The sequence below is a fragment of the Idiotropiscis lumnitzeri genome, chromosome 16 (assembly GCF_059441095.1).
Source record: "Idiotropiscis lumnitzeri isolate Australia: NSW breed Sydney's pygmy pipehorse chromosome 16, RoL_Ilum_1.0, whole genome shotgun sequence".
In the NCBI taxonomy this organism is placed as follows: domain Eukaryota; kingdom Metazoa; phylum Chordata; class Actinopteri; order Syngnathiformes; family Syngnathidae; genus Idiotropiscis; species Idiotropiscis lumnitzeri.
Window position 1 is genome coordinate 12,237,948 of NC_142406.1, and position 27,898 is coordinate 12,265,845.

At 41.3% G+C, this 27,898-nt stretch overlaps 1 protein-coding gene across 9 annotated transcripts in view; it reads left to right on the forward strand.

The window, feature by feature from the left end:
- Window positions 1-27,898, forward strand: part of LOC148321465 (CMP-N-acetylneuraminate-beta-galactosamide-alpha-2,3-sialyltransferase 1-like) — a 52,682-nt gene that overhangs the window by 13,984 nt on the left and 10,800 nt on the right. For 5 of the 9 annotated variants that reach the window (XM_088318604.1, XM_088318598.1, XM_088318599.1 and 2 more), the window contains one exon: window positions 13,914-14,158. The gene's annotated coding sequence lies outside the window, so the exon portion shown is untranslated. Of the gene's footprint in view, window positions 1-8,584; window positions 8,600-13,913; window positions 14,159-24,244; window positions 24,369-24,920; window positions 25,272-25,352; window positions 26,769-27,898 lie in introns of those variants that run through there. The other 4 variants (XM_088318600.1, XM_088318601.1, XM_088318606.1 and 1 more) reach the window with 4 other exon arrangements.

The following is a 27,898-nucleotide window of genomic DNA, read 5'->3' on the forward strand; positions in this document are numbered from 1 at the left end:
TTTTAGACCGCACAAACAAGACTTAGAATTGTGTAGCCTCTATTAGAGTAGTCCAAGTTATCAAATCAATAGTATACCTTCATTTTAGGTTTTAAGGAAAAAAAAGCAAGCCAGAATAAACAGTTTTACGAGAACACAAGTGGATTCAGGATGGAACTCTGTGGGACGCCTCATTGAGGTATACAGTGGCAATTACTTAAAAATTTAGTCTGAAGCATCAGTGAAGGCAACCTTATCATTTACACCTTGATAATGGGTTATTTAACCTCCATTGATTAAAAAAAAAAATACTGGTTTTGTAACTAATTTTTAATCTATGTTTAATTATGCATTAGAATCTTTATTCCAAGTCACTTGTTCTCTTGCTCTACTCTAGTTTCTTCAAATAATTTAGTTTGGTGGCAAAACATTGCTCATGCATCATCACTGTATCAGATGTTTCGTGACATGTTTTTGTTGACTGCACTAAATCATCATTGCGATAGCGACGAAAAATGTGCTGACATTTGAAAATGACAAGATAAATATCGCCAAAATAAAAAGCTCATTTCTTGACAGTCTGATTGATTCCTTTAGGGCGGCGTAGCTGATATTTAAATTTAATATTAATTCAAGTATTTTTTGGCGAGTGCAAGTCAGTGAGCTTTTTTTATAAGAAGTGCATGGCATGTTTTAATTAAACAGCGGACGGGAAGTCGTCCCGTGAATGTTTAACATGTTTTTGTGCGGAGTCAAAGTGATGACAAAACTTCAATTGGGAGGGGGGGGGGCGGGGGGAGATTATTAATCACGCTGCACCCGTTTGCCTTATTAAGAAACTTTCAAGCTATCAAGAGGGAGAACTTTGAAAGTAGGTGTTTAATTCATGCGTCCCTGCAGTGATTTCATCTCTCATTGAGCGTTTGCTTCATTTAACTGACACATTCCTACTCCCTATAAACCTCATCATATTAATTTAAAAAAAGAAATAGTGCTTCATTTTTGAAAGCAAATTATTTGCTGAGTTTTGCAGCGATAAATCCAAAGAGATTCAGTTAACGCTCGTTTGAAATTGCTATGAGGGGGCAGCGGTCTCGTCTTAAAATATGCAAGCCTTCCAGCAAGTCCTGCCTTTGAAAACTTTTAATTACAGCCGCGCGCGTCTCCTCATCTAAACTTCGTACCTATCGTGGAGATGCGCGCAAAGCATGTTTCACATTCTTTAAGCACATCCTGGCGAGGGTGTTGCGGTTCGGCCCACGTATTTTGAGCAGCTTGTAATTGGCGATAATGTTCGGTGGCCATGTTTGGAATTTCAACGTTATTATTGTTGTGTCAAATTGCTGGGTGAGGAGTCGGTGTGGTGTACAGACCTCAACTTTCGGAGTCAGTTGTGAAATTATTGCCTCAAGACCAGTCAAATGTTGACTTTTGTTTTTCAACTTTGATGGTGGGGAACAATCTTGCATTTGTAACTGAAACGGGATGGGCAATGCGACTGGTAAATGTTTCTCTTCCGATGTGCACTCATCATGCAGGCTGAGATGCCGTTAGCACGTTATAGCAGCGCGCCACTTGAGCATCACTGTCGCATCCCATTAAGAGCGAGCGAAGGTAGACGACTGTGGAGATGACAGGAGCATGCACCATGTGCCTCAGAAGGTCATAGCTGATCTGAAATGAAACAAACTTACTGAAATTACCTTTCCAACTTTGGCTGAGAAGGTGTGGGCAAACTGCGGCCCGGGGGCCACATGCGGCCTGTTGGATGTTTTAATCCGGCCCGCTGAACTTGAAAAAAATTAAATGAATAAATGTTGTTAATGTTTTATTTTTTTTAAATACTGTAATTTTATATATGTAATTATATATATATATATATATATATATATATATATATATATATATATATATATATATATTGTTGTAATGTTTTTATTTCGTTTCATTTAAAAATTTTTTTTTTTTTTTTATTATTCGATGAAGTGAGGTTAGCAAAACACCCCATCCATTCGCTCCCCTCTATCAAATTTTAGAACCCATTATGGCACGCCAATCAAAATGTTTGCCCACCCCTGGCTTGGACACTCATTTACTTGTGCTGCCAGAGAGTCACAAGTGACCATGTGAAAAAAGATGCCCCTCATGAATATCTTAATCACCAGGTTAATAACTTCAAATTATTACTCCTTATTATATACATCACTGCTCTTAATTAACTTATTATTTTTTTTGTTTACACATGGAGTCGTGTCTTAAAAGAGTGACTCCACTTTCCACAAGTTATTCATAAAACTCCTCTCCGTGCGATTTGTTTATCCTGCCTTTTAACGGATGATTAATTCTAGCGCAACCTCGGAAACAAAACAGCTGTCGTTGTTTTCCCCGAAAAAGTTCAGCACTCGCCTCAGGAAATAAGCATCCATCCATTTTGCAAAATTATAGCCCTCATGGCGACTCTTAGCCAGGCAAAATCCTCCGGACTGTGAAGTGTTTAATTGAATATTTTCATCTCCAGAGGTAAACGCTTTTGTATGCTCGCGCACATACTTTCATCAAGCAACTTCAAGTACGTGACTAAGAGCTTGTTCCAGGGAAAAGTCTTTTGATGAAATGGATTTTTCTGTCTTTTTGGACATTGATGCTGAGTTTTACAAGCTTCCGCAGCCGCCGAGTCCCCAGTGAGAGATGATTCATGATCCGATCGCTGGCACTGCCAGAATGGGGTCATCTGCATAAACGACTCCATCACTTCAGACAGCAAAGGGCAAAGCCCGACAACACATCTTGTTCGACAAATTGATATTTTCGTAATACACTCGATGGGTGCTTCATCCGGTCATTTGAGAAATAAAAGCTGCACCAATTCATATATCTTTATCGCCGATGGATCAAATGGGAACGACGGAGGTCCCTCAAAATTGTCTGAAATGTCCCCTTCTGCTCTACGTTTGAGTGTTTCGATTTCAGCTTTCATATTCTGCTCACATCGGATTTTTCTTTTTTTTTCGTTTGTTTTCTAGACCTGGCAGGTGGCTTATCAGAGTGCACAGCTGGTTTAAACACACATGCGGTATGTGTATAACCGTCCGCGATCCTACAGAAAACATCATGGGGTGGCATTGAATTGTTGGATTTAGCCGGTAAAGGAGATGTTGCCAATTTTAGGATTATTTAAATAGTCGTCTCGTGTCGGTATGTTTATTTGCAAAATAGTATCGGCTATTTATGAAAATCGGGATAGAAGCTCATAGAAAATTAAAATTCTGATAAAACTGCTAAAACATTTCTTCTAATCTGAATTTTTTTTTTAAATCAGAATGAAAAATATGTAAATAAATCTGATTTAAAAAAATATACTGTTGACCAATGTTATATAATAATTATATAATGAATGAATTAGTTCATTTGAATTCAGTGCCTGCCAAGAGTTTGATGCGTGAAAATTCCAATAATATTAGTGAAATATTGAAGAAATGAAATAAATGCTGACATAATTAAATCATGCATGACACATTTAATTTTATATTGTTTTTATTCCATTTTGGCGCTCACCATGTGTTGCTCCTCCATTTGTGCTCAAATAACCATTAAAGAGGCATAACAATGCGTAGTTTGGGAATGGAGTTTTGCATTGTTTCTTAGCTTTAAGATAATATAGATAAGACAAAACTGTGCTTTATTTGACTCTTTAGTTTGACAGTAAACTTCATCTGAGAGTAGTTGTGTCTATTAATATTACTTTACTTCCTACTTCCGCGTACACGACGTCTGATTTGGTGTTGAAGTTCCATGTAAGTCGGTTGCGTCATTTATATCTCGAGGCGTCACTCTACTTTCTCCTTCTCTGCTTCGGCTGTTAAAGCGGGAAAAAAAAGAGGTCTCTATACTTCATATATTTTGTGGACAATCTGCGCAAAATGACCCGTTGTCCACTCTTTGACTCGGAAATTGCTAAAGTAATTGGTTTTGTCTGCAAAAAGCCTGCCTTCATCTTTATGTATTAGCCGTCGCTACTTCCTGCCTCCGCGCTGTATTTTCCGGTGAGTGCATTAAGTCGGGAAAACATTTCCCACCTCTCCTTGATAGAGGGGATTTTTTTTTAAATGAGGGCTATCAAAGGAGATTAAGGATAAGCACACCTTTGAGTGTGCTGTAGTGGAAATGTGGATTTTTATTTTTTATTAATTTATTTTTTTTTTTTAGAGGTTGCGGAAGCCAGGCTTGATGATGTTTGTTATTATCATTTTTGTTTACCTTGCTGTTCATTTCCCGATGAAGCAGCACTGATTATACGATACCCGTGAACGGGGAAATTGGAATTTTTCCGGCACGGTGGATTACAGAGGGCCGCGTCAGTCAACATAAGACAGGCTTGGTAGGCAGGGTGTCGGTAGGTCTGGTGGCAAAGAAGACTCACGGCACGCTTGCTTTGATCACAGCAGCCTGGAGATGAATAATGCACATGCTGCACACTTTTCATGTGCTTCCAACCTGTTTGTGCAAGGCTTCCCAAAATAAATTAGAAAAAAAAAAAAACCAAGTGACTGGAAATATGTTTATGGGGGCGGCGTCTTTGAGTCAGTTGTAGCACACAAATAGTGAAATGATTAGCGCCGCGACATCAGATTAGCACCGCGACATCAGATTAGCACCGCAACATCAGATTAGCACCGTTATCAGTGCTTATGTTAAAAACTCACGTTTTAATAATGTTTATTTTCTATTCTGTCTCAGGAGCCACAGTCTTATCAAATCAAGTTTGGAGTTCTGTAATTCACTAATTTAAAATTAATACTGCAACTTTATCATTTTAATAATTTTATTCCCCCAAAAATCCATATTTTTTTGGTCTTAATGCCACATTATCCCTTTTTGATACTGTTCTAAATTATTAAGATTCTAATGTCGTACTTTTAAAAGACAAAATAATCTGAAACTTTGCTTATGACTTATTTGTTGAGATCGCTATTCTAATATAACTAATCAGGATAATAAATCTGATAAAGTTTCAAATTACTAACTATATATCGGTGTCATCAGCCGTCAATCTGCGGACCACCGACATCTTTTGACTTGTCCGTCGCAACTATTTTCTTCTCCCGACGTGTGTGTTGGCTTTCCATCTTGTCTATAAATTGGATCTGGGATCAACGCCCCCCCCCCCCCACACTCCCTTTCCCACTATAAAAATGAAAGACACCCGTAGAATCCACAAACGGGCCAGAAGCACACCACAAGGATGAATTCCTGTGGCGAGGGCAAATTGTATTTTCCCCCTGCCAGCTCCGGGATATATAGTCTGTAATTAATAAACATGAGTCTCCGTGACATCTGGAGAGGCTTTGAACAAGGGCGTGTCGTGACCGTCTTCTTCGTCAGGAGTACACATGCAAAAATACAAGCTACCACAGGTTGTGAATCGTTTTTTCTGTTTTTGAATGCTTCCATATTGGATTTGATGCGGCGGTAATGGTCAAGAACGGCTTTTAGGGAACTAAATGCAAGCACCTGACGAGGCAGAGTTACACCTGGACTTTGATTGGTCGACGCAAAGAGCAGGACTGATGAGAACAGATGGTAACAAAAAACGAATGAATAAGGCAAGAGATGAAAAAAGTGGCACAGGGAAAACTTGAAACAAAACTCAATTTTAAAAAAAGCAAATCAACAAAAACACAGCTGATGCCAAAACCGTATCGGTTTTGGAGTCCTTGCCAAGGAGATGCTTTAAAGTCCTGATAAACCTAAAATAAATTGTATTCAAAAAATCCTTCAATGGCTGGAATATATCCCACCAGGTTGCCGTGACGACAAGGCGCTCGAAAGCGACCATGCCAATCCTTGCTGACTTCATATATGACTAAAGAAATATGTTAATCAAAAAAATGACCTTACAGTTCTCTCTATGACGCGCGCTGACAACGAGGCGCTCTAAATCGGCCACGCCAGCCCAAAGCCGCGATTCAATCAATGCCGGTGCGGTCGTACATTTTAAATATTTTCCCATTGTGCCAAGAAAACGTAGCCCCGCTCGACACTTGACAGCCAGTTTAACCTCGCCTTGGGGGGGGGAGGGGGTCTTTAATTCCACCGACACAAATGGGCAGCTCTGAACGTGTCAACTCGCTTTGAGAAAAGGTCAGCACGGCGACATGACGTGGATTTTGATCACAAATGACAATGACATCACGCTTTGCAATGGAACGGCCGGCAGTGAGTTATGTCGTTAAAGAGCACGCCTCACATCAGATTCAAGCTACAAATGGCAAAAGAATGTGGGTGGCATATGATGAAAGATGACTAATTCATTATTACCATGCAGAAAATGCATTTGCTGTTGTGTCGAAATGTATAATTAATCCGCAGCATTAAAGTGCTTTCTGAAGACCTCAACTAATGAAAGAAAACAAAGATAAAGTGGCGGCTGCTTTCAGGTATTATTTAGGCAGATACTCAACAACCTGAAAGCGTAAATTGTACCACACGTCGGAGCAATGGGACCTGCAGTTTGAGTCGCGGTGCGTGGCGCTCTTGCACAAACTGCACCACTGTTTACGTTGACATTCTTTAGCTTTATGTCCTTTACGGCCACATTTAAAGCACTCAATTTCGGCACTTTCTGTTTTCGTACTTGGTCGTCCTCTTGCTTTCATGACATTGTCCTCTGATTCTTGTCTTTTTTAGATTTTTGTTGTCTTCGTAGTCCCGTAGTCTCGTCTTGAAGTCAGCAAAAGTCATTGCCTCTTCAATTTGAGTTATGTGGACGTTGAATGGTTCAAATGATTCAGGCAGCCCATTTAATACCATTGCGATGAGCAATTCGTCATACAATATCTGACCAACTTTTCGAAGTGCTGTGATGACGGCTTCTGCCCGTATGATGTATTCAGTGACACTCTCACTGTTAGATTTTCTGAGCGTGGTCAACGCTTTGTAGAGGCTAAGAATGCGCGGCTCGCCAGTACCCGCATAATGCTTCCTCAATATTTGCAGTGCCTTTCGTCCATCATCTGCTGCATCTTGCATTACCAGTGAAATGAAATGGATTTGTTGTCACTGTGGAATCAATGCACGTCTAACAAATCCCACTTTGTATAGATGTTCTGCATCTTTACCGCTCGCTAATGAGTTCAGCTGTCAGTTTTGTCTGAGGTGGAGGGGGGGGATAATCAATATAAAAGCAAAGATGCTTTCGTTTAGCCGATCATATCTGATGGATCAATGTTGTTTCCTCTTTCACACATATCCATGCATGGAAGAGCCGCCGCTGTGGGAACACTCCCCCGCCTTCCAAGCACCGATATGAGGAAATTAACGGATAAACAATGTCGGAATAATCCAATTACCGTATGGTCAGGATCCAGTATGAGGAGGAGGAAACATGTCGAATCCAAACAGCACACGCTGCTGGAATTACTGAAGCGCTGCAGTATGTTTACACAAAGACATTTTTTTCCCTTTTTTTTTTTTTTTTTTCCTTTTTTTTTTTTTTCCTTCAAGGTCACTTATGAAAGTGTCAAGCAAGGGAGGAGGCAAGTCTCAACTTGGCACGGGCAAGAAATCTTGATTTTTGCCCAGTCGTTCAATTTTCTTTTCATTCCAGAAGCTCGCTTTGAGCGCGGTTTGTATCGATGTATACAAACAACTCGAAAACCAGTTGGGTCAAAAATAACCCAAATTGGATTGGAAAGGAGCAGACCCGGTTTTTGGCGTTATTTGTTCAACCTAAAAGTTGAGTCAAATAAATAACCTCAACCCCCAATATTGGGTTCTTTTGTGGGTTATTCACTTGACCCAACTTTTTGGGCCCCTTTTTTGATCCAGTTTGGATTATTTTTTTACCCAACTGTTTTTGCACTTTGCACAGAATTGGTTGGGTCCAACTTTAGAGGTTCGGATGTAAGGCTAAAATATAACTATTCACAAAATTTTATGTATTCAATTTTCTTTTTTTTTTTTTTAACACAGCCAGGTGCAACATTAGTCAAAAGGCCGAGAGTAAGACATATTTTCATGTGTATAAACCGTATTAGCTGAAGGTCAGCTGGTTGCATTGTGAGAACTGATTACAGCCGGGCCATGTTTCAAATTATGTGATCATGGATGAAATAACCCCCCGCCCCCTCAAAAAAAGAACCTTTTGATAAAATAAATAAAGAGCGAGCCACTCTGCTTTCACATGAGGCAATAAGAACAGAAGCCTTCACCTTGACCACCTTATGTGGAGGTTGCACACACTAGTCACAAAACAATTTAATTGCTTCTGAGGGTGTTGTTTTCTCGGATTTAAAAAAAAAAAAAAAGGAAAATAACCCTGAGTGAAAAAGGGATGAAGCGGTGACCCTTAGTCACAGTGGGGAAAATTGAAATGATCCAAGATTTCACTTCACCTCTGTTTTTTTATCACCTCATTACTCATTCATGCATGCTGCGTGGCGCGTTTAAAGCCCCCTTGAGCATCCTTGTAATTTCAGCCCTCGTCGATGTGGCGGCTGCAGACATAAAGCTGAGAAAAGCCTAGCGTCTCTTGACAAAATGAAACCTTTCGTGTTCTCGTCGTGTTCCGTGAGGGAGGAAAAAAAAAAAAAGAAATTGTCATTCCCCGGACACTCTCAAGGTAAGAAAAAGTCCTAGTCGTTTTGTAACGGACCGACACAAACATGCCAAGCGGGACAAAAGGGCGCCGGCGCTGTGTGAAATGTCAAACGGAAAGCAGAGAAAGGCTTTAATTAATATGTCGACCTTTTGTGTCCTCTTCAGACTGACAGCGGCGGTTTATTATTGGATCCGGGGATGACCGAAAAAAAAAAAAATGGAAGTCATAGCAGACTAATACACTCGGCCGTGCCTTGAATGTAAATGTAGTGCATAGACGCCGTGTGTTCGAGACTCGGCGTGAGAAACGCGAGGCTCCCAGCGCCTCCCGAGTGTACACGACCAACACGCTTTGAAGTTCTTGGAAATGTGGCAAAAGAGGCTGTTTAGCACGCGGCAACACTCCAGCTAACAAGTGGAGAGGCTGAAAGGGAAATAGAGAGGAAAAAAAAAAAAAGAAGAGGAGGATAAAAGCTTGCGGGAGATGTCGGATGGGAGTCGCACACTCCAAATCCCCACAGTTGTTTTGATCCTCAGGTGTTTGTGGGCGCGTGCGTACGTGCCGCGACATTCGCTCACACACTAAAATGCCATTTGGCTTTCATCCCGCCTGACACCAGTTTGACACAAACGCATCGTTCGCGAGTGCGTATTGTGGCGACGTACGGAAAGCCGCTTGAGCGTTTATTCAAGAGCCGAAAATTGCATTTTAAGGTTTCTTCGTAATGCAATTCTGTGCACTTGGAGAGTAGCTTTTCCCGCACAGCGACACTGAAGCACCAAATCGGGGGTCTTCAATCCTGTTCCTCGCGGGTTGCTGTCCGCAGTTTTCCATCGCTTCCTTTTGCAACACACCTGATTCAAATGATCTGTATCGTTATCCAGCTGCTGAAGACCTTGCTGAATATCTGATCATTTGAATCAGGGACAGATGGAAAACAGGCAGGTCATTGGCCCTGGAGGAACAGGATTGAGGACCCTTGCACGAGATGTTACCTGGGAGATTTTTATGGGAGTAGACGGATCTCGCGTTTGACTGAAGGCCTTTATGGTTTGACTTCCTCTTTAAGATCGAGTTACTCATGGTCAGTTGTATGTCAAGCTTTCCTCGAGTGGGAATGTCAGATTTCTTCCTTGTCCTGTGCTCTGTGGTTAATTTGTATTTTTGTAGGCCGAGACATTTACTTTTCAAATTCCGTTTGTGCTTCTGGGTTCAAATTCAAAATGTCCTCGCTAAGTTTTCTTTCTTAGGTATTTGTCGGTATTGACAACTGCAGGAATAATAGTTGAAGGTTGTCGTACTTCCCTTGCCGGTTACAATGGAATGAGTGACTCACACCCACAAATGAGTTATCGCGTCATGCTTTCTTAGAGAGAGTTTCTGGTGTGTCTTTTCCCAAGGCCGCAGCAATCATTTTTCTGTTCTCACTTTGAATGTTATATCATGTCAAGTCGTCATGGTTGCGCGGCGCTAAATAAACAACAGGACCAGTTCTCAAATGCTGCAAAAGCCAGCTGTTAGCCCGCCGAGAACTACCGCGCTGAAATCAAAAGTGAAGACTCAGTTTGGTCCTCGAGACTTAATTAGACCAGCAGACGTCTTGATGTTTCCCCGTCAGGACATCGCACTTGGAAAAGTCCCACACCAAAGAATCAGAAAGTATCTTGGCACCATTCCTCGGAGATTCCTTGCCGTCCTCACAAGGTCTCCGACTCATTTATTGACAGTGAACACTTTTGATTACGCCCCAGTCCTGCTCTCAACCCCGCCTAATCAATCTGCAAGTCTTCTACACAAATACACATTGCCCCTGCAAGCCTAATATAATTGGACCAAAATTTGAAATAATGACATCCCACAGAGGAGCAGCTACTTCTCCTGCCGGCTGGTTCCGCCGATTGATCTTGTACCGTGCACAACACCGGCGGGGTCTCTGCGTCTCGCGTGGACCCGCTGCCGCACGGGGGAGCCGCAACACTCAATCGTCCGTGTCTCACACGGCGTCATATTGATGATTTGATTTATGGATGCGCGTCTTTGCTATTTGGCTGACGGAGACCAAAAAGTTTGGTGCGACTTATTAATGTGCAGGTGTGGGGCGATGACAACACCCTGATGCCACCCTACCATAAATTTACATTTCCAGGAATTAGTACAGTAGAACGATTCAACGGCACAGATGCCGATGCACTTTCAAATGTTTACTGAACGAGACACAGCGTCAAACATGAAAAAACTAAAGCAGCTGCCGTAGGCCAAAACTCACATCGAGGCCACATACTTCTATATAATGAGCTAACTAGCTATTCTGAACTCATATTGGGTTACTTCGGATCATGTTCTGACACGGTGAAGTAGGAAGTAATAGATGTCCCCACAAGGTCGTGTGTGTATGCTGCCGCTCCTCCCTTGTGCCTTCCTCACCTGCGTTCCATTATCCACTATTTCCTCGTGCGTTTAACACCGTGTCTTATTCTCTTCTCGCTAGTCCATCGAACCTTGTCGTCGCGTTCCAAAAGATCTTGTTCTCGCTTGTACCGACTCATCGTAAGCTTTGTTGCTGTTTTGATTATTGACCTCCTCTCGTTGTCGCGGATTTTGGATAATGTTGCCTTTGCTGGCTGCCGACCCGTGTACCAAACCTGGTCTGTTGATTGAACTATTTTTTTTTTCTGGGGAGGGGGGGTTAGGGTGCGTTCCAATCGTGGCATATCTGCCGGTTATCAGTCGGTTTGTTTTTCGTGGTGGCAGAATCCTTCTTCAACAATTTCATGTTGTCTATTTTCTAGAATTGACTTTCTTCATGCTTGTAAATAAACTCGAATGGCTTTTTGGTTGTAGCAAAGCAAAGTCGATTGAAAGCGCGTTTGTGGCTAAAGTTCATCCAAAGATATCGCCGTTCATATTGCACCCGCTTCCAAAGACCCAACGTATATGCGCAGCTTGAGTCCAGATGGATCGCACAATGTTCTGGCGCACAATCCAACTACCCAATGCATCACAGGTTGTGAAATATTCATGCAACCGAGGACACTCTGGTTGTCATTGTTCCAGAAAAAGAGTACGAGTAATGTATGATAAAAATATACTTCCCCGACTAAAAAGTGCCGCAAAAACTCCCAAAAAAAAATGTGTAGGTGAGAATTCCAGCATGGGCCTGAAAATGAGCAAAATCCATCATTCCATTCAACATCAGCGTCTGAGCGTTTGCGGGGGGGGGGGGCGAATAGCTCATATTGATCGTCCAGGTCAGCAAAAAGTACACCAATCTCATCTCTTGGCTTTATTTCTTAAAATTAAAATTTCATGACCTTTGGACAAAAGGCTCGCCAACAAACCAGTAGGGACTGGCAGCCCATGAATCAACCAGTTGATCAGAATTTCAAACGCGTCTTTTATTTCTGGGTGGGGGGGGGGTAACCTTCAGCGTGAGTATTCCATACAAATGCGGTTTTGACTGGCACTTTGCTAAACTTCCTCAAAGCGCTTTGGGATTCCTCCAAAAGATGAATGATGTGGAGTTCAGTTGGAGCGATGCGCCGCACATAAAGAATTTGCCTTTTTTTTTTCTGATGTAACTGAGGTTACATCAAACCAACCTTTGGGAATCTATCGGGAACTGATTTTGGTTGCTATGGATTATGCAGTCATTCTGAAAGTATTCACTTTTTCAACTTTGTATTTTTTTATCCTGACTCCAAAATGGAGTCAAGTCAAGTCATTCCTGCGTCATTCCTTGTTTCGCCAACCGACCCTTGCCGAAGCCTTAAAATGCTTGTCACAATACTTGTTGGCGGCCATCTTATCAAGTGAAACCAAAGCAGATGCGCGCACATCTCCACGCACGCAGTCGTGCAGCGGGCCGCATGCTCAGCTGGGCCGTCAAGTCGCCGTCACGAGCGGCGCTCGCCCATCTGTTGAGTGGAAGATGGAATGCAAATGTCGCCGAATGACAGTAACGTGCGGGGGCGATTATCTTTTGTGTAAACAAGCACTTGCTCCCAGGCATGCTGCTGACAAATCAAAGTTGTATTGAAATAAGATACAATCTCCACGCGTTCTAAAGCAAACAGCCACTCTCTATTATTATTTTTTTTTTTTTAATGCGACTTCAACTGCTACCAAAATGCTCCGGGAATTGGGGATTGACTGCATTTGTTTGTTTGCCGTGACAACATTCCCCGCCTCCTTCGTCTGCTCTTAAAGAGTGTTTACTTTGTCGTTTTTATTTCCACTGTGGAGCACGACACAATAATTTATCTTGATCCATTATTCTGCGCCATTTAACTTTATTATATTTTACTCTCCTCACTTATTGCGCCTACTTCCACAGTCCTCAACGGATTCTCACCGTTCCAACTTCAACGCATTGCAAAAAGTCATGCCATTTGGGCTATTATTTTTCTCATTCCAAAAATTTCTATTTTTGCACAATTGATTTTTTTCAACCCCCATTCATTCCCAATGACGGAAATTAGCGTTGTTTTATTATTGATATTTCATGTTATATGTAAAGTGCTTTGTCACCATTATAATTCAATATCTTTTCCACATCATTCATATAATTATATATGTAATATTATTTTATATATATATAATATTCTTTATTTAGCATTCACTTGCAATTCCTCCGGAAATTGCAATTTTATTTTAGCTTTATATCGCGCTTGTGAACTAGATCCTATCCCAACTGACTTTGGGCAATAAACGTTCTGAAGTTCCGTTGACAATTGTGACTAAAAAGCCGTACAATTTGCCCTTGACTGCGTTCTTGCTCCATCGCTAGTCAATCCAAATTAATCGGTGTGTCGATTTGAGTAACTCCTGCAACGGTGTGTTTTCTGGCTGCCCTTGGTCTCAGCCTTTGTTTTATTTTGAATATATATATATTTTTTTAGCATGATGTGTTCAAAGCCGCATGCTTGTGAAGTGAACAACCTGAGCTGACCCAAGCTCAGTCTTGTTCGTATTGGAAAAGCGGCGCTCGTTCGCTAGCAGGATGACACAAAAATCTAAATTTTTATTAACACAAAGAAAACGACCTTGTTCTGTTCGCAAGGGAGCTAATCTAAGATTAACGACTTGTGCAATGTTTCTTCCTTCCGCGACTTTGATTTGGTTCATTCAGGACTTTCATGAGTTTTTATCATATAATTATGTCAGCTGATGTCATTTATGTTGTATATGTCTGACTTTTTCTTGTATTAACAAAATAAGATTCCCTCTATGTGCGTGAGGATGCTGAGGGGCGTGCACGCCTCATTCCTCTCTCATTGCCTGAAGGCGACGCCTCCTCCTCCTCATCATCCTCATCCTCCTCCTCTTCCTCCTCCAGAACGCGTGGACATGTTTGTTGGTGTCAGGAGGACCAACCTGCTCTTTGTGCGCAGCGAGCACAGAGGAAAGGAAGCAAGCAAGGGAAGGGAGGAGGGAGAGAGCCGGTGTGCGCCGTGCTTTTCTCCTCCAACTCCGAGCTGCAGTGTTCCTCTCAGCATGCTTTCGCTCGCTCCGGATCCACGAGGCGCCGCGCTGGAATAACGGGACCACACATGCCGGAAGCCTCCGGGGCTCCATTTAAAAGTGAGTACATGTCCAAGAACAGTGTTGTCTTACACGCAGTCGGATTGTGCACGTGTCATTTTGGTGGCTTTACGTGAGGGTGTTTGTTTCAAAAAAAAAAAAAGCTTGCAACTTTTCACCATTTACACGACACAACACCTACATGCATACTTTTTGATTTCATATGCCGTAGCCGCTACGTGCATTTTAATTGATCTACCGGAGAAGTGGTCCTCAGGACGAACATCTGGGCTTTAGATTTCATGTTTTTAAGGATGCTAGCTCATCCATTGCAGCCCCGCGAAAAAAAAAAAACTGTTGCATGCTTTAGAGTTTTATTTTTTAATCATAAATCGCTTTTTGCATCCACAAAAATGTCACTCTTATCTCAAAATCTTGTGGCATGTTAATTCCGTATCCAAAAAAAAAACAAAGAACATGTGTAAAATGTTTTTTGTAGTACTGTGACTTTATTTTTGCATATGCAGTATATGAAGAAAACACAAATCTACAAATTGTGTACGTTTAAAAATCAACATGCACAATTTGGACGACAAGTTATTTCAGGCGCAAGGCGTGACTTTTTCCCGTCTATTAGAATGCTGAAGTCCAGGTGGGTGAGTGTTGAGATGGCATGCCTGCATTGTGTACCAGATGTCACCTCATTTCACTAATGAAGGTCTCCATAGAATGTTGCTCCATTTCCCAAAAGTAGCCCCCCCCCCCCGTTCACCCCCACCACCAGCACTAAACTCCAAATCCACCTCACTGTTATAAATAATAAGCAAGCCGGAATACATTAGCTACTGTGACCTTGGGAGACTGCAAGGCTGTCTTTCAAGAGGGGGGGGGGACACATGGCGGTATGGTGGGGGGTACCGGTGGCAATTATTAACAAGGGAAGCAATTATAAGTTGAGGCTCCAAAAAGAGAGCTATTTGGGACCTTGTCACTCTTCCTTGCTGCTGATTAGCAATCATTTAAGGTGTTTGGGGAGGCTTTTCTCCGCATTAGATTGTGAGAGCAGTGAGATGGATAAAAGTTGGATGACGGTGCTGCTTCGTCCTAAGTTTGGGAAAGTTTTGCAGATGATTTTAGCTTTATAAGTACTTATCTCCTGACTAGAGAAGTTCAAAATAAATACCGTACCGTTTTTTATAAAGCGCAGGCTTTCCGAGGAAGGTCAAGTACAGATTGTGGTGATTCTATCTAGGCCATGTTTGCCGATAACATGCTTATTTCGAAAAAATTAAAATAAAAATAAAAATAACATTTAAAAATATATAAATATAAATAAAAATATATGTAAAAAAATATATAAAATATATTAAATATAAATATAAAGATATTTAAAAAATATAAAATATATTAAAAAAATAAAATAAAATAAAAAAAAAATATATATATATATATATTAGTGTGAGGTGCCTAACCCTGTCCACCCGCCAACATTTTGGCATATTTCTCCCTCATAACTGATTAAAAAAAAAACAAATGAAACAAACTAAAATCCTACCAAGTCTGTATCTTCAACTCAAAAGCTGTGCTGATATAAAATCCAAAGCATTACTCTGCCTCCATCTTTAGTCATGTTAATTTAAACACCAGCAGGACCAGACCATCTTCTACACCTTTGGAAAAAAAATTGTCAATACACATCGACGGTAGCAGCCAAATGGATTTCACTTGAGGACGATCCGTGGCAATAGATTAGTTTAAAGATAATTTTTAGAACTAAACACTTTAAAAAATTTTTTTCCATTAAGTTGGCTTTCTACGTTACAGTATGTTCATATTGGTCATGATGATGGTGATGTTAGTCATGTCACGCAAAATTTATTTGTACAGCCCTTAATCACAAACATGATGAAGATTTAAGTACATTATTTACAGTTGTGCCTTGGTGGAGGCCATCCAAGGAGCCGCAAATACATCTGACTGACCAGAATGCTTGTTACCGTCGGCAGTTAGAGTGCCACCTGTTGCTTTGGCACACACTCGACAGTCTATGAATACTCATTTAGAAAGAGATGTTTTTTCTTGAACGGGAAGTTGCGGAAGATGTGTTTTGTTTTGTCGGTAAGGGCACAATATTGCAGACAACAATAGAGGAGGGATTCATTTTCTGTCCCTTGGGACTAATTAGGGGACTCCAAGGTGACTGTTTGTCACTTTTCCAGAACCAAAAAGTAGAACTATGTTCCCAGGTTGTTGCGCGTCAAGGTTTGGCCAGCGTCGTTTTAGGCCACCGGGGAACTGCGCCAAATAGATTGCCTTCACAGCTCTGTTGTATTTTTCCTCCACTGTATTCTCCCCGGCTTTGCTGATTCGTCCTCTGTTTCCACTTAACTGTTCTGGCTGTTATCCAGATGATACCTCAGCAACAATTTTTTTTTTCTTTTCTCCCCTCTTCCTTTTTTTTTTTCTGCACGGGGCTTAGAGGCTCGTGGATGCATGTGCAGAATACCTACTGTTTGGATAACACGCAGCGTTCACCTGGTTTCCTCGTAAATGGTTCCCAGATGATGATTTAAAGGTGGCGCGCTAGCAGCCGTCCCGCAGATAGAAGTGCACTTAGGAGCCTCCTGCAATTTGGCTTTGCGCCGATGTTTAATGCGCATTGGCAGGTGACGCGACGGCTGAGTTTGAGTCGTGCATATTCTTGGTTGCAATTTTGGATGTTTATATGTGTGTTTGTTTGCGGTGGCAACAGCTGCACTAGAGGTGTTGCTAATATTTTGATATCTTATTTGTTACATCCTGGGAGGGTTGTAATAGTTTTGGAATTTTTTTTTTTTTTTTTAGTTTAATTTCGAATTCCCCCTCACTCCTGATCGTTCATACAAAAATCAGGTTCCGTAAACTTTTTCAACAAAAATGCAAAAAGTTCTCTTAATTCTTGCTTCTTTTGCGAATAATTCCATGCATTTAGCATCATTGAGCGAGTGTCCGGCGAAACTTCCCCTGACTCCCTTCTGGAATATGTACGGCATAAGTGGGCAAACTACGGCCCGGGGGCCACATGCGGCCCGTTAAACGTTCTAATCCGGCCCGCCGAACTTGAAAAATATTAAATGAATAAACCTTGTTAATGTTTTATTTTCTAAATACTGTGGGTTTTTTTTTAAGACAGATTTATTCTTGTCATGCTTTTGCTCACTTTCATTAAATTAAATGTATTTTTTTTCTCAGATGAGGTGAGGTTCCCAAAACACTTAATCCATCTGAGCCTGGTCCGGCCGGCCCTTCTGTCAAATTTTAGAACCCATTGTGGCCCGCCAATCAAAACGTTTGCCCACCGCTGATGTACGATGTCCCTCTTTAAGACCGCTTGACAGACTTCCTATGTGCTGTTTGAAGGACAAAAACTAATGGTCAGGCTTTGCAGCTCCACCGTAGGCAGCCTCCGTCTGGTCGCTGCGATAATTGGCGGGCAAAGCTGTCAAGCACCTGGCCAAGCCTTTTAGCTGCGGCCAGGCGCTTGCAGCCAAAGGTACAAAAAAAATAATGGGGGACGTGAGGGGCGCCGCATCAAAGTGTGCTCTAAGTTGGCCAAATGGGACAAAGTAAAAAGGTTCTTTGAACTTGGAATTGGAGGGACAGTGTGGGGGGAGAAAAACAGGACAACAAAATAAGGAGCCAGGTTTTTGATTCACGGCAGTTCTACACTTCTCCAAGCGCAATCATAAACATTGCATACAGCACATTAATAATTTATCTGTTACGAAATGCCGTATATTGGATGTCGTTCAATTGTTCAGGTGTAGATAACGACGTGCTCAGTGAGACTAAAACCGCAACTTGGGCTTTTCGAAATGTGCTCCGTAACCCTGACAACAGTCTTTTGTGGTATTACACCACCCGGTCGGGAAAAAAAAAAAAAAAAAAAAGCTTATTGTGTCTCGCTCCACCAGCAAGTTTACACTCATTTCCAAAGGCGTCATGCGTTTGTTCCCTACTCAAGAAGTGAATTTGCAACAGACTTGGCATGTTTCAGCCTCGAGGGGCTGACCTTGCTGGCGTTGTACAGCTGTGAGAGAAAATGAATGAAAACGTAAAGCGACGAGGAATAACGCTTGACGACATTACACGGGCTAATCCGAATAAATGGCCCTATTGCTGCTGTAATTACTGACAAAATCATTAGTTCCTCTAATGCCTCGCCACTATCGGCGTTTAATAGCAGCCCATTAACACACTTCGGGAAAACAGCCTGTTTTGATGAGGAAATGGACTCCTCCTTGAGCGGAAATAATTTCACTGCGGAGGTCATCTCGGGGAATAACGAGCCGCGCGAATGTCAATATGCCACTTTCTCCTCAACACAAGGAGCACTGAAAAACACCCGAGACGAGCTAGTTTCGAGCCGCGGATGCTTAAGTGAGATGAGGGCCACTGTGTGAAAATGGAGATATTTTTTTTCATGACATTGTGCTGCTTCTTCGGGTTTGTGCGCACATTTTCGCCACGTGGGCTTAATTACAGCCTTATGAATATAGAATATCGATGGGCTCCTCCTCTCTGTGAACTCTATTAGTCGCTCTACGCTGAGGCTAAAGAATATATGCCTTAAAAAACTGCCAATTTGGATTCAATTCTAACACCACGATAATAGTCTATGGCTTTTATCAGAATATGCTAGCACACCTGAATAAAATAAATATATTTGTTTTGTAGCTAATTAGACAGTCGACAATACCGAGTACCGATACCGCCAGTACTTTTGATGGATACAATTTCATTGAACTCAATGACAAAAACATTGTGAACAATCACTTTGTCAGCAGCGAGTACCCGATATATTAAAATAACGGCGATTACGATACCTGATATCGCAATTTGCTGTGTTGAATTCGGATGGTTGGAAATTGATGACAATTTGTTCAATATATGTCAATGAAAAGCTTGCTTAACTGAACAACGTTTGCTCTCGAGGAGATCCCCCGCTCGGCATGTAAATGGAATCCATAACGGCGCACATGCCGCTCGCTTCCTGCGACGATTGTGAATAATTGCTGTCTTTGCTAATTCTGTAATCAGCAGTGCGAGTACATCATGCTTTGGCTACATCCCGCCCGCGTATCACACGTCCACAGGCGTGTTCTCATTTCCAGCTTTTTATTGCTTTCGGCGCTAAAATGGAAAACCTATTAATCACACTCTTTTATTTATTTATTTATTTATTTTTTTATTAACCCTTCTAGCTCCGAATTTTCAAGAGCAGAGAAAAAAAAACTCACACTCATCTGAAATGCTCTCATGCTAACTAAAAGAAGGCATGTGCACCCAGTTTAACAAGCTAAAAAAAAAAAAAATGCCAATTTCCATTTTCTCTGCTCTGTGACCCCGAGATGCGTCTTTCCTCATCACTTTTTGAGAGTGCATTTTCCTGCATAATTAACCGGATGGTGGTTATTTTTAGGGTAAAGTGGCGTCGGCCTCGCCGCCTGCGACCGCGCAGCCCGGAAACCTTGTGAATATGCAAATGAGGCGATAACACTCAGAAGTGGGAAGACTCCGGGAAAGCTTCGTCGGCGTCGGCGCTCATGTTAACATGACACTCGATGAGCTCTTGTAGCCCCGCCCCCTTGGTTGAACTGCTTGTTTAAAAATCAATAGGTTTCGATAAAAGGGCACGATGACATGAGAATGACCCATCTGACCCCTGACCTCAGATATATATAATATAACTCCTTGGGTTTGCTTGGTGAAAATCAATCGCTTTCTCTATTTGCTTCAATGAATTCATCCAAAATAAAAATAATGTAAAATCTAAAAGTGTTTGAACTCATACCCGTAAAAAACGATCGATACTATGGCTTCGATACCCTTCATCGTCAATCTCGTGAATATACTTTCGGGTTAGGTGAGGAGGAGCAAGCTACATTTAGGTGAAATATATCGCAAGATTGTCAGATTGCATCCCGAACTAGTTCTGTCCATTTGGACTTTGACATTCAGGTTTAAGGACACCTAGCAGGTGGCGGTATAGGTTGAGCCTCTCGTCCTTTCGATTCCCCGTCACGTCGGCGCCTCCCGCGGGGCTCTCGCAGCGGGGACTCGCTTCCTCTCGTTTGGCACGAGCGGCGACGGGGGCCTTCAAGAGTGTGTCGTTTCCATTTAGGCTGATCAAACGCTTCGTTTTGCCAGCGAGGCTTGCGCCGCGCGCGACGCTATCAAAGAAGAAGTGGCGAGCGCCCGCAATGAAACCGACAGGGCCCTCACCTTCGCTTAATCAAAGCAGCTGCCGAAAGGGAGGAGAAAAAGTTTTTCCACTCCTGCGCCCAGCGTGGATTGGACTCCCACACAGTCTCCCTGTCAGATTCGAGTCAGCACAGGGCTGGTAATCAGCTTAAAGGATAATAGCGCCATTTATTGAGTTTTGCTTTCTCTCCGCCGGCCACTCATCTCCTGAGGGCAAACCTTTAACGTCACTCTCAGCAAATTCAAATTAGCACCTTTTATGACTTGTTCCACAGTGCAGCGATTTTAATACAACTTCGCTCGTTTGATGGGGATTGGGTTGGCGTTATTGCACGGTCGCTGATATGTCAGGGGTCTGCAACCTGCGGCTCTGGAGCCATATGTGGCGCTTTCTGTGATTTGAATTGGATGATGATGATGCTTTTGAAACAGTAAATTATTTAATTTTTTTTTTTTTTTGACGCTTGTAATATTTTATAGTTTGGATGCAATAAGATTCGTTGAGGTCCTCGACCCCTTGTAGGCAAAACATTCCAGAAAAGTTTCTGAATTAAAGAGCTTGTTTAATGCTACACCCTACAAAAGTTATTGTACAAAAAAATAATGAAATGACGTGAAGTAAAATTTAAAGAACATTTTTGTTTACGGAATAAGAGAAAATCGGAAAAATGCTTAAAAAAAAAAAAAATGAAACTACATTTTAGGCTTATAAAATTAACTATAATTATCGCAGTAATTTACTTTGCATTCGTCTTTGTTCAAGATCAACGAATACTCTATTAAATCTTTTTTTTTTTTTTAAACTAAAACTAATACTAAAGCTAATCTTAAGGCTCAAATAAAGCATTTGGGAAAAAAATCTAATCAAATAAGTAACAAACGTGCTGGAAAATTCAAAACTAACTGAAATTTAGAAATCAAATTCAAAACCAATTAAGAACTAATTTTAATAAAAATGCCAACCTATTAGAAGAATTTGGACCCGCAAGCGGACACCACACAGAAGTGGCAAAATAAAAAAAAAAACAACAAAAAAAAACCAAGTCTTTGAATACAACACCCGCAATTCCACTGAAGTTGAAATGTTGAGTAAAATGTAAATAAAAACTGAATACAATAATTAGCAAATCATCATCATACACTCCGAACACAAGATGTTGAAACTGACCAACTTTCTTGTTTTTCGCAAACGTGTGTGTGTGCATGTATGTACTCGCAGGGGGTGGCTGAGGAATCTAATTGTGATCATAATTGCACATTCACGCTAATCAAGTCAATCAGTTAATGAAATCTGGACGATAATGTGGCCACTCCGAGTTTGTCCTTTCATTTAATTAGCATTGATTGTTTGAGTGCATTTAAATCTACAAGTGAAATGCAGTTTTTTTTTTCTTCCTTGAAAGACGAGAACTGCGGCACGGTTTGATATTGATGGTAAACGTTTTTGCTGCGCTTTCTTTATATGGTGGCCCGGCGCTGTCCGGTGGGCGTTCTCAACACAAACAACCTGCAGTGGTCAGATAACGCTATGGGCGTGTAGATTAGACGAGGTAGAGCTCACGCTTCGTTCCCGAGGACGTTCAGGTGATTTAATACTTCCCGTCTTAATCCTCCTCACTGTAACTGACATGGTGGGCCTTGGAGGGGCGGGGGGAGTCCGCAGACTTTTTGTAGTATGCTTTGGATGCTGCTTGATTTCGGAGGACAATTGATGAATTGAAAAATATTGAGTACCGGGCATTTATTTGAGGCATATATTTCACAGGTCTTTATTTATGCCTCTTATGTCCAAAAAATGTCCGATTTTTCTTTTCCACAAATCAATGAAAATGGTCCATCCCCACTTTGTCTGTGATTTTTATAACATTTTAGACAATTTAAAGCAGTAAAAATAGCTTGAAAATAAATATGACACTGCTGCTCTTGACGTGACTTGTGTTTGAATGGTGTTGCAGAAGTTTGACAAAACGACTTCAGAAACTGTAATTGTCGCTTCTATTTAACATTCGTAAATTTTTATAATTTTTTTTTAAGACAATAATAAGTGAAAATAGTAAGGTTCGCTGCATTTCGTCGGCTTGTTAGTTTAAAATAAAAAATATGATGATTCGCTGCGGAAGGACTTTGGTGTCTTTGTTTCATATTAAAATCCACTTAATCGATTTCAGAACCAATTTATGATTTTTAGATGGGTACGGGTTTTGCGTCCGTGTGTCAGATGTTACAACGCCGATGTGTATTATTAACGCCTTGTCTTTGTCTGTTTATTATTATTTTATTATTATTTATATGTTTTATTACAACTAATGGAGGCGCGGCTTCAACTCGAAGAAGCATATTGGAATAATTGTTAGCATTGATGGGATTTGTTGCTAACTTTGAAAAACCTTAGAATTTAATGAGATCATTAAAATAATTTCTACAAAATAATGCTCAAACGTCACTTGACTGCTTGCTTCCAGCTCGAGCAAACAAGCCACGCTGTCCTCCAGAGAGAGCCGCATTTCATTTGAGGTTACTCTGGAAGACGATCAAACACAATACCCGACCTGATTGACATGGCGGGACCCAAACGGTTGCCAAGAGAAGAGAACCATTTGTGGAGCGAAGCGCAATCCGGCCTAATTAAAAGCTTGCCGGGAATTAAACAAAGAGATGCAGTCGTAGGACAAGATGTGCTTGGCGACTGTTTCCGTTCGAGCAATCCTGCCAAATTGTCAGCCAAATCCTCCGAGTCGATTTACACATTGTAAGCTGGTCGGCTGCCACATGTGGAAATTCTTTTTGGTGTTTTAATCTCCCTCACGTGTTGACGTCGTGTGTAATCAGTTATTGCCGCCCGTGCAACGTCATTAACTCATTCCAGCCAATTGAAAAAAAAATATTTTGGACGTCTTTAGCCGTCAATGGCAGTCAATGAGTTAACGGCGTGAACAAAATCCTGCCAGAGAAAGCGAACAATGACAAAAGAATGCAAATAAATGTGATTATTTCCGTGTTGTCCCCCCTCAGTGCTAATGATTAATGGGACAGTCTGGCTCGGAGATGGAGAACTTCCTTGACAAAGCGCATTAATAACGAGGCTGCTTTACATTCTCGCCCTTGCTTCATCTGCCTATCAGTGAAAGTGCAGGACGCCTCAGAAAAATGCGGCGAAAAACACGGAAATGCGCTGAACAAAAAAAAAAATGCAAATGCATTAGATGGCGCTCTTTTGGAAATACAGAGACAAATGTCCCGTTTTGCATCGACAGCACACATCAATAAACCTAAATGATTGCTTGCACAAGGGTTGGACAGTTTTGAATTTTCTCTCAAAATTTTGCATGCATGTACCGTAATGCGATCATTTTTATTTTCCTTTTATATCAGGTGTGTGCATCTCTCCGATAAAACGATTCAATTCGATTCAGTGACATTCCAATTTCATTCAAATGTTGGGCAAGTTCCTGCTAAAATGTAATAGATTACTTATGACATGAGACTTGAATGTGAAAGTAATAAGTTCCTCGACAATGTTATAAACTCATTCACTACCAGCCAAGTAAAAAAAAAAATGGATCTTTGACGTCTTTATCCGTCAATGGTAGTAAATGAGTTCATGTTACTCAAGTATAAGTTACTTTTTTTTAAATCGGGGATTACTTAATTTAATGGTTTTGACACTTTGATTTGCATTTTAATTGCCAATAGCCGATCAGAATGACCACTCTTTTATATTCCGCAATCAATGTCACCAAAATCGCATCAACATCACATCGTTCGTTTGATCTATGATAGGGCACGCTCTTCACGGTTGACTCTATGATTGGTCAATTTCGATTTTGCGTACCCGACCAACAGATCACAGCACGTACTGTGCTCCATACGTGACATTCCTGCATGGCCTTTTGTTTTTGTTAGCGGAAAGTCATCACGAAAGAGAGCCGGTGTGAAAGAAGCTCCTCTGTGGATTTGGTAGTTTGCTGGGGGACGCCGTTCGGACTTGGGATGACAATGCGACGAACCGTGCTGGCTTCTGTTCTGTGTGAGTGAATGATACTCGCTTTGCGCAATCAACAAATCCACACCAGATAGTGTCCATGGGCAACTTTTGGAAAATCTCAGATGTATTCTTGCATCGGCGAAGAAGGCAAAAGTGTGGATTTGATTGCAAATATACTTGAAGGATATTTTCAAGACAGACCTTCGGCTCCATTCGATGCGCTCACATCTTCTATAACCGATTATCCGATTCAAGCAGTTTTTTTTAATAACACCCCTCGTGTATGTGACTGTGGAGGATGATTCAAATTAAATTAAATTTGATTTTGTATGGGAATCGTGTGTGTGAAAATCGCATTCACATTCTGACCTTTGACCTGCGTACTGTTATCCTCGGTCGTAGCGTTTGTTCTGAAATAGTGGCGGGTTACTCCTCGCCCGTGCTGCACTCAGCCTGCGTCCACAGAAGTTCGAACGGCTTGAAGCCGAGAGCAAAGTGCTGTGTGAGTGTTCCAAAATGGCCAAGTGGAGCTGGGGGAACAATTGACGGTGTGACAACTCATCTGGAGCTGAACTGCTTTTTGCTTCCATTCAGGGACGCCGGGCAAAGGAGGTAACTCTCCGGGGAAATGTTGGTGCTGCGGGCTGCTGCACGGATGAGTGTGTGAAGGACATAAGCATTAAAGCTCAGGACACCGGAGTGTGCCGAGGAGACGTTGTTACTGCGGCGCATTTGACTAAAATAAGACGGCAAGCTGGAAATAATGAAATGATTAATCTGTGAAGTGGAGTCAAAGATTTTTTTCTGATTTTACTTTGCAGGTTTGACGATAATTGCTTAAAACACACACGCAAAGAATGACGTATTACTCAATTGTGGAAATACAACGAGGGTATGGCTTTAGAGTGCCTCGTTGTCTCAAGGTTTTTGCAATGCAGCTCAAAGGTAAGTGTGTACTTTTTTTTGCACAAAAGCAGGTAACACGGTGATCCAAATTCAATGTCTCACTTTGACTTTTCTCACCAGTCGGTCTTAAAAAAAAAAAAAAAAAAAGGCCCAAGTGCTTATCTTGTGTTTGTTATTAATCCGACAACAGATCTACCTTCATATCGGCGAGCTTTCAGCGCTGAACTTCTTCACTTCCTTTAATCATGTGAACAGACTTCAATGCACTCTGAAAGCCTCTTTATACACTCGAGCAAGAAACAGCCGCCGCCGCCGCCGCAGCAGCCTTTTTTTTTTTTTTTTTTATGTGAAGATAAAACGCTGCCTGAAAGCCAATATGTGAGAATAAAACTCTCCCAAGTAAAGCGCCAAACTTAAAGCCTGTGCGGATTTGCAGATGTGATGCCATCAAATGTAGTAAAAAAAAACAAAAAACTTTTCATTTCATGTTCTTTCAGTTACAGTATTAGTTTGGGAGCATGAAAGAAAAAAATCCCTCTGGATTTATTTTTTCCCCCCCTGAGAAACTGATGTCCTCGCTTTATATTTGAACTTTTCACACCGGTAATTAAACCTACGCATCATTTCTGGCATTTTGTACATAAGCGTGGTCGTACAGTGAGCCTCTGACAATTCATGATTCACTAGTCACCATTTCTAATGTGAAAATTACCGACATGGACTCCTTTTAGAGCGGTCTGGACTCATTCGCTATCGGTGAAAATCTGAAACTGAAGCAACACATGTGGACAGACAATATAACTATCATTTATTGGTTGATTTTCTTTATCCTCTACGAAGAAAAAAATAATTACTGCAGTTTACAACGTCACTAATTGTAGTTGTGGTGTGCGTTCTTTGTATCGGCATTATTGTCTATACTGCCCCTAGTGGCGCACGGAAAAATTGCTCCACTTTTCATACAAGTCTGTTTTAATCAGTCTTTTTGCAACACATTAAGTCGAATCATGATATCTGAGGTTCCACTGTCCTATTTCTACTGGTAAATTTTGCCATATTGGATAATTCTTAATTATTTACCGTCAGTACTCGAGTTCACATCTCGCAGCCGATCTGCCACTCGCGTTCCCTCGCGGCTTTACAAGTGCTCCGCTGTATTTATGCATCTGATTTATTTATCTACAGTCGTCTTTGTTCCTTTGTTTTGTTCTGAGCTTCCTTGTTTTCACTGATGGAATACATGTCTTGTCAGGCCTTCAGCTCCGACCTGCCAAAAAACGAGACGTCGCCATCCCCCGCAAGACAATAGCTTTCCTTTTTGGGCCAAAGCGTCTCATCTGGCATTGAATCCAAACACGACAGCGAACGTCACCAGCAGTAAACAACTCACAAAGTGACCTGCGGATCCCAAATAGCATTTTGCTTCTATAGGAAGAGAAAATAGGACAAAATATTGAGTGTGGCCCCTCCCCCTGCATTTGTAACAGCTTCCATTGTGACTTTGGCGACAAAGACAAAGCGGAGGCAGCAGAAATGGTGACTGTGCTCGGCAATTGGACCACCAAAAAAAAAAAATGCTGACATCTGTTCTTTCTTGAATCGTAGCCGCTGGGTTAAAAATCTTTCACTTTTAAGAAAAAAAAAATCTCTTTTAAGGCCACGGCCACGTACATTGTTTTATGAACCCCATATTAATCTGCCAACATCTTAAAGAGGACGTCAAGTCAAAAATTTTCTTTACAATAATTATTGCACGTGCCCCATTGGTCCAAACACGGCATTTTGATTAATATAGCGGAGTGAAAATATTTGACTAAAATTCTATCACAAACATTTTTTTAATTTAGTGAATATTATTTTTTCATGTAATAATCGGACAATTTTTTTTTTGTGACAACTTTATTCTCAATAATTCACAATATAATTTAAACCCAATTTTGTAACTTCATTGTTGTTACTTTTAACATTTTAATTACAAATGAAATTACTTTTTCCCGATAACATTTTGACTTTTACATGTTAAGTAACATTTTTTTCCCAACAACATTATCACTTTATCCCCGTTCACCAAATAACTGCAAGTTATAAGTTAATGAAAACAAATTGCTGGTACGTTCGAATGTGACGTGCAAGTCATTAAAGAATCCTCCCGCGACTCAGCTTGGAAGTGGCTGATTAAATTCCTTGCCATGTGGGTTGACAAGGTGAATATTTTTCGCCTCTCGACGAAGATACTAACTTTGTATGGCAGGTTCGCATCAAGGCCAAGATAAATTTTTTGAGGTCCCAGACATCTCACGTCGAGCATTTTCCGAGGAACAACAGCTGAAAAGACTTCCTTGTAGCGACATCCCACAAAGGTGATGACTTTTCAAAAATGGGAGATTAGGGCCCCCCTCCCCTTCCCGTTCTGTTTTCTGTGCGCCGTTTGCTGTCTCAGCTTGGCAAACTTTGATCAGCGTGAGTGTGCCATCCAAGGTCAGGCGACCCACAAGTGATGTCTCAAAACGTCGCCAGCTGTCGGAGAATGCTCAAGATACGACAGGCCAGGGCGGGGGGGGGTTTTGCTTCAAAGTGATCCGAGTCAAAAAAAAAAAAAACCTTGTTTATGGGAAGAAGCAGCTCTGTTCATTGGAGTGTTCCCAGGTTGTCAAAGCTTCCCCCAG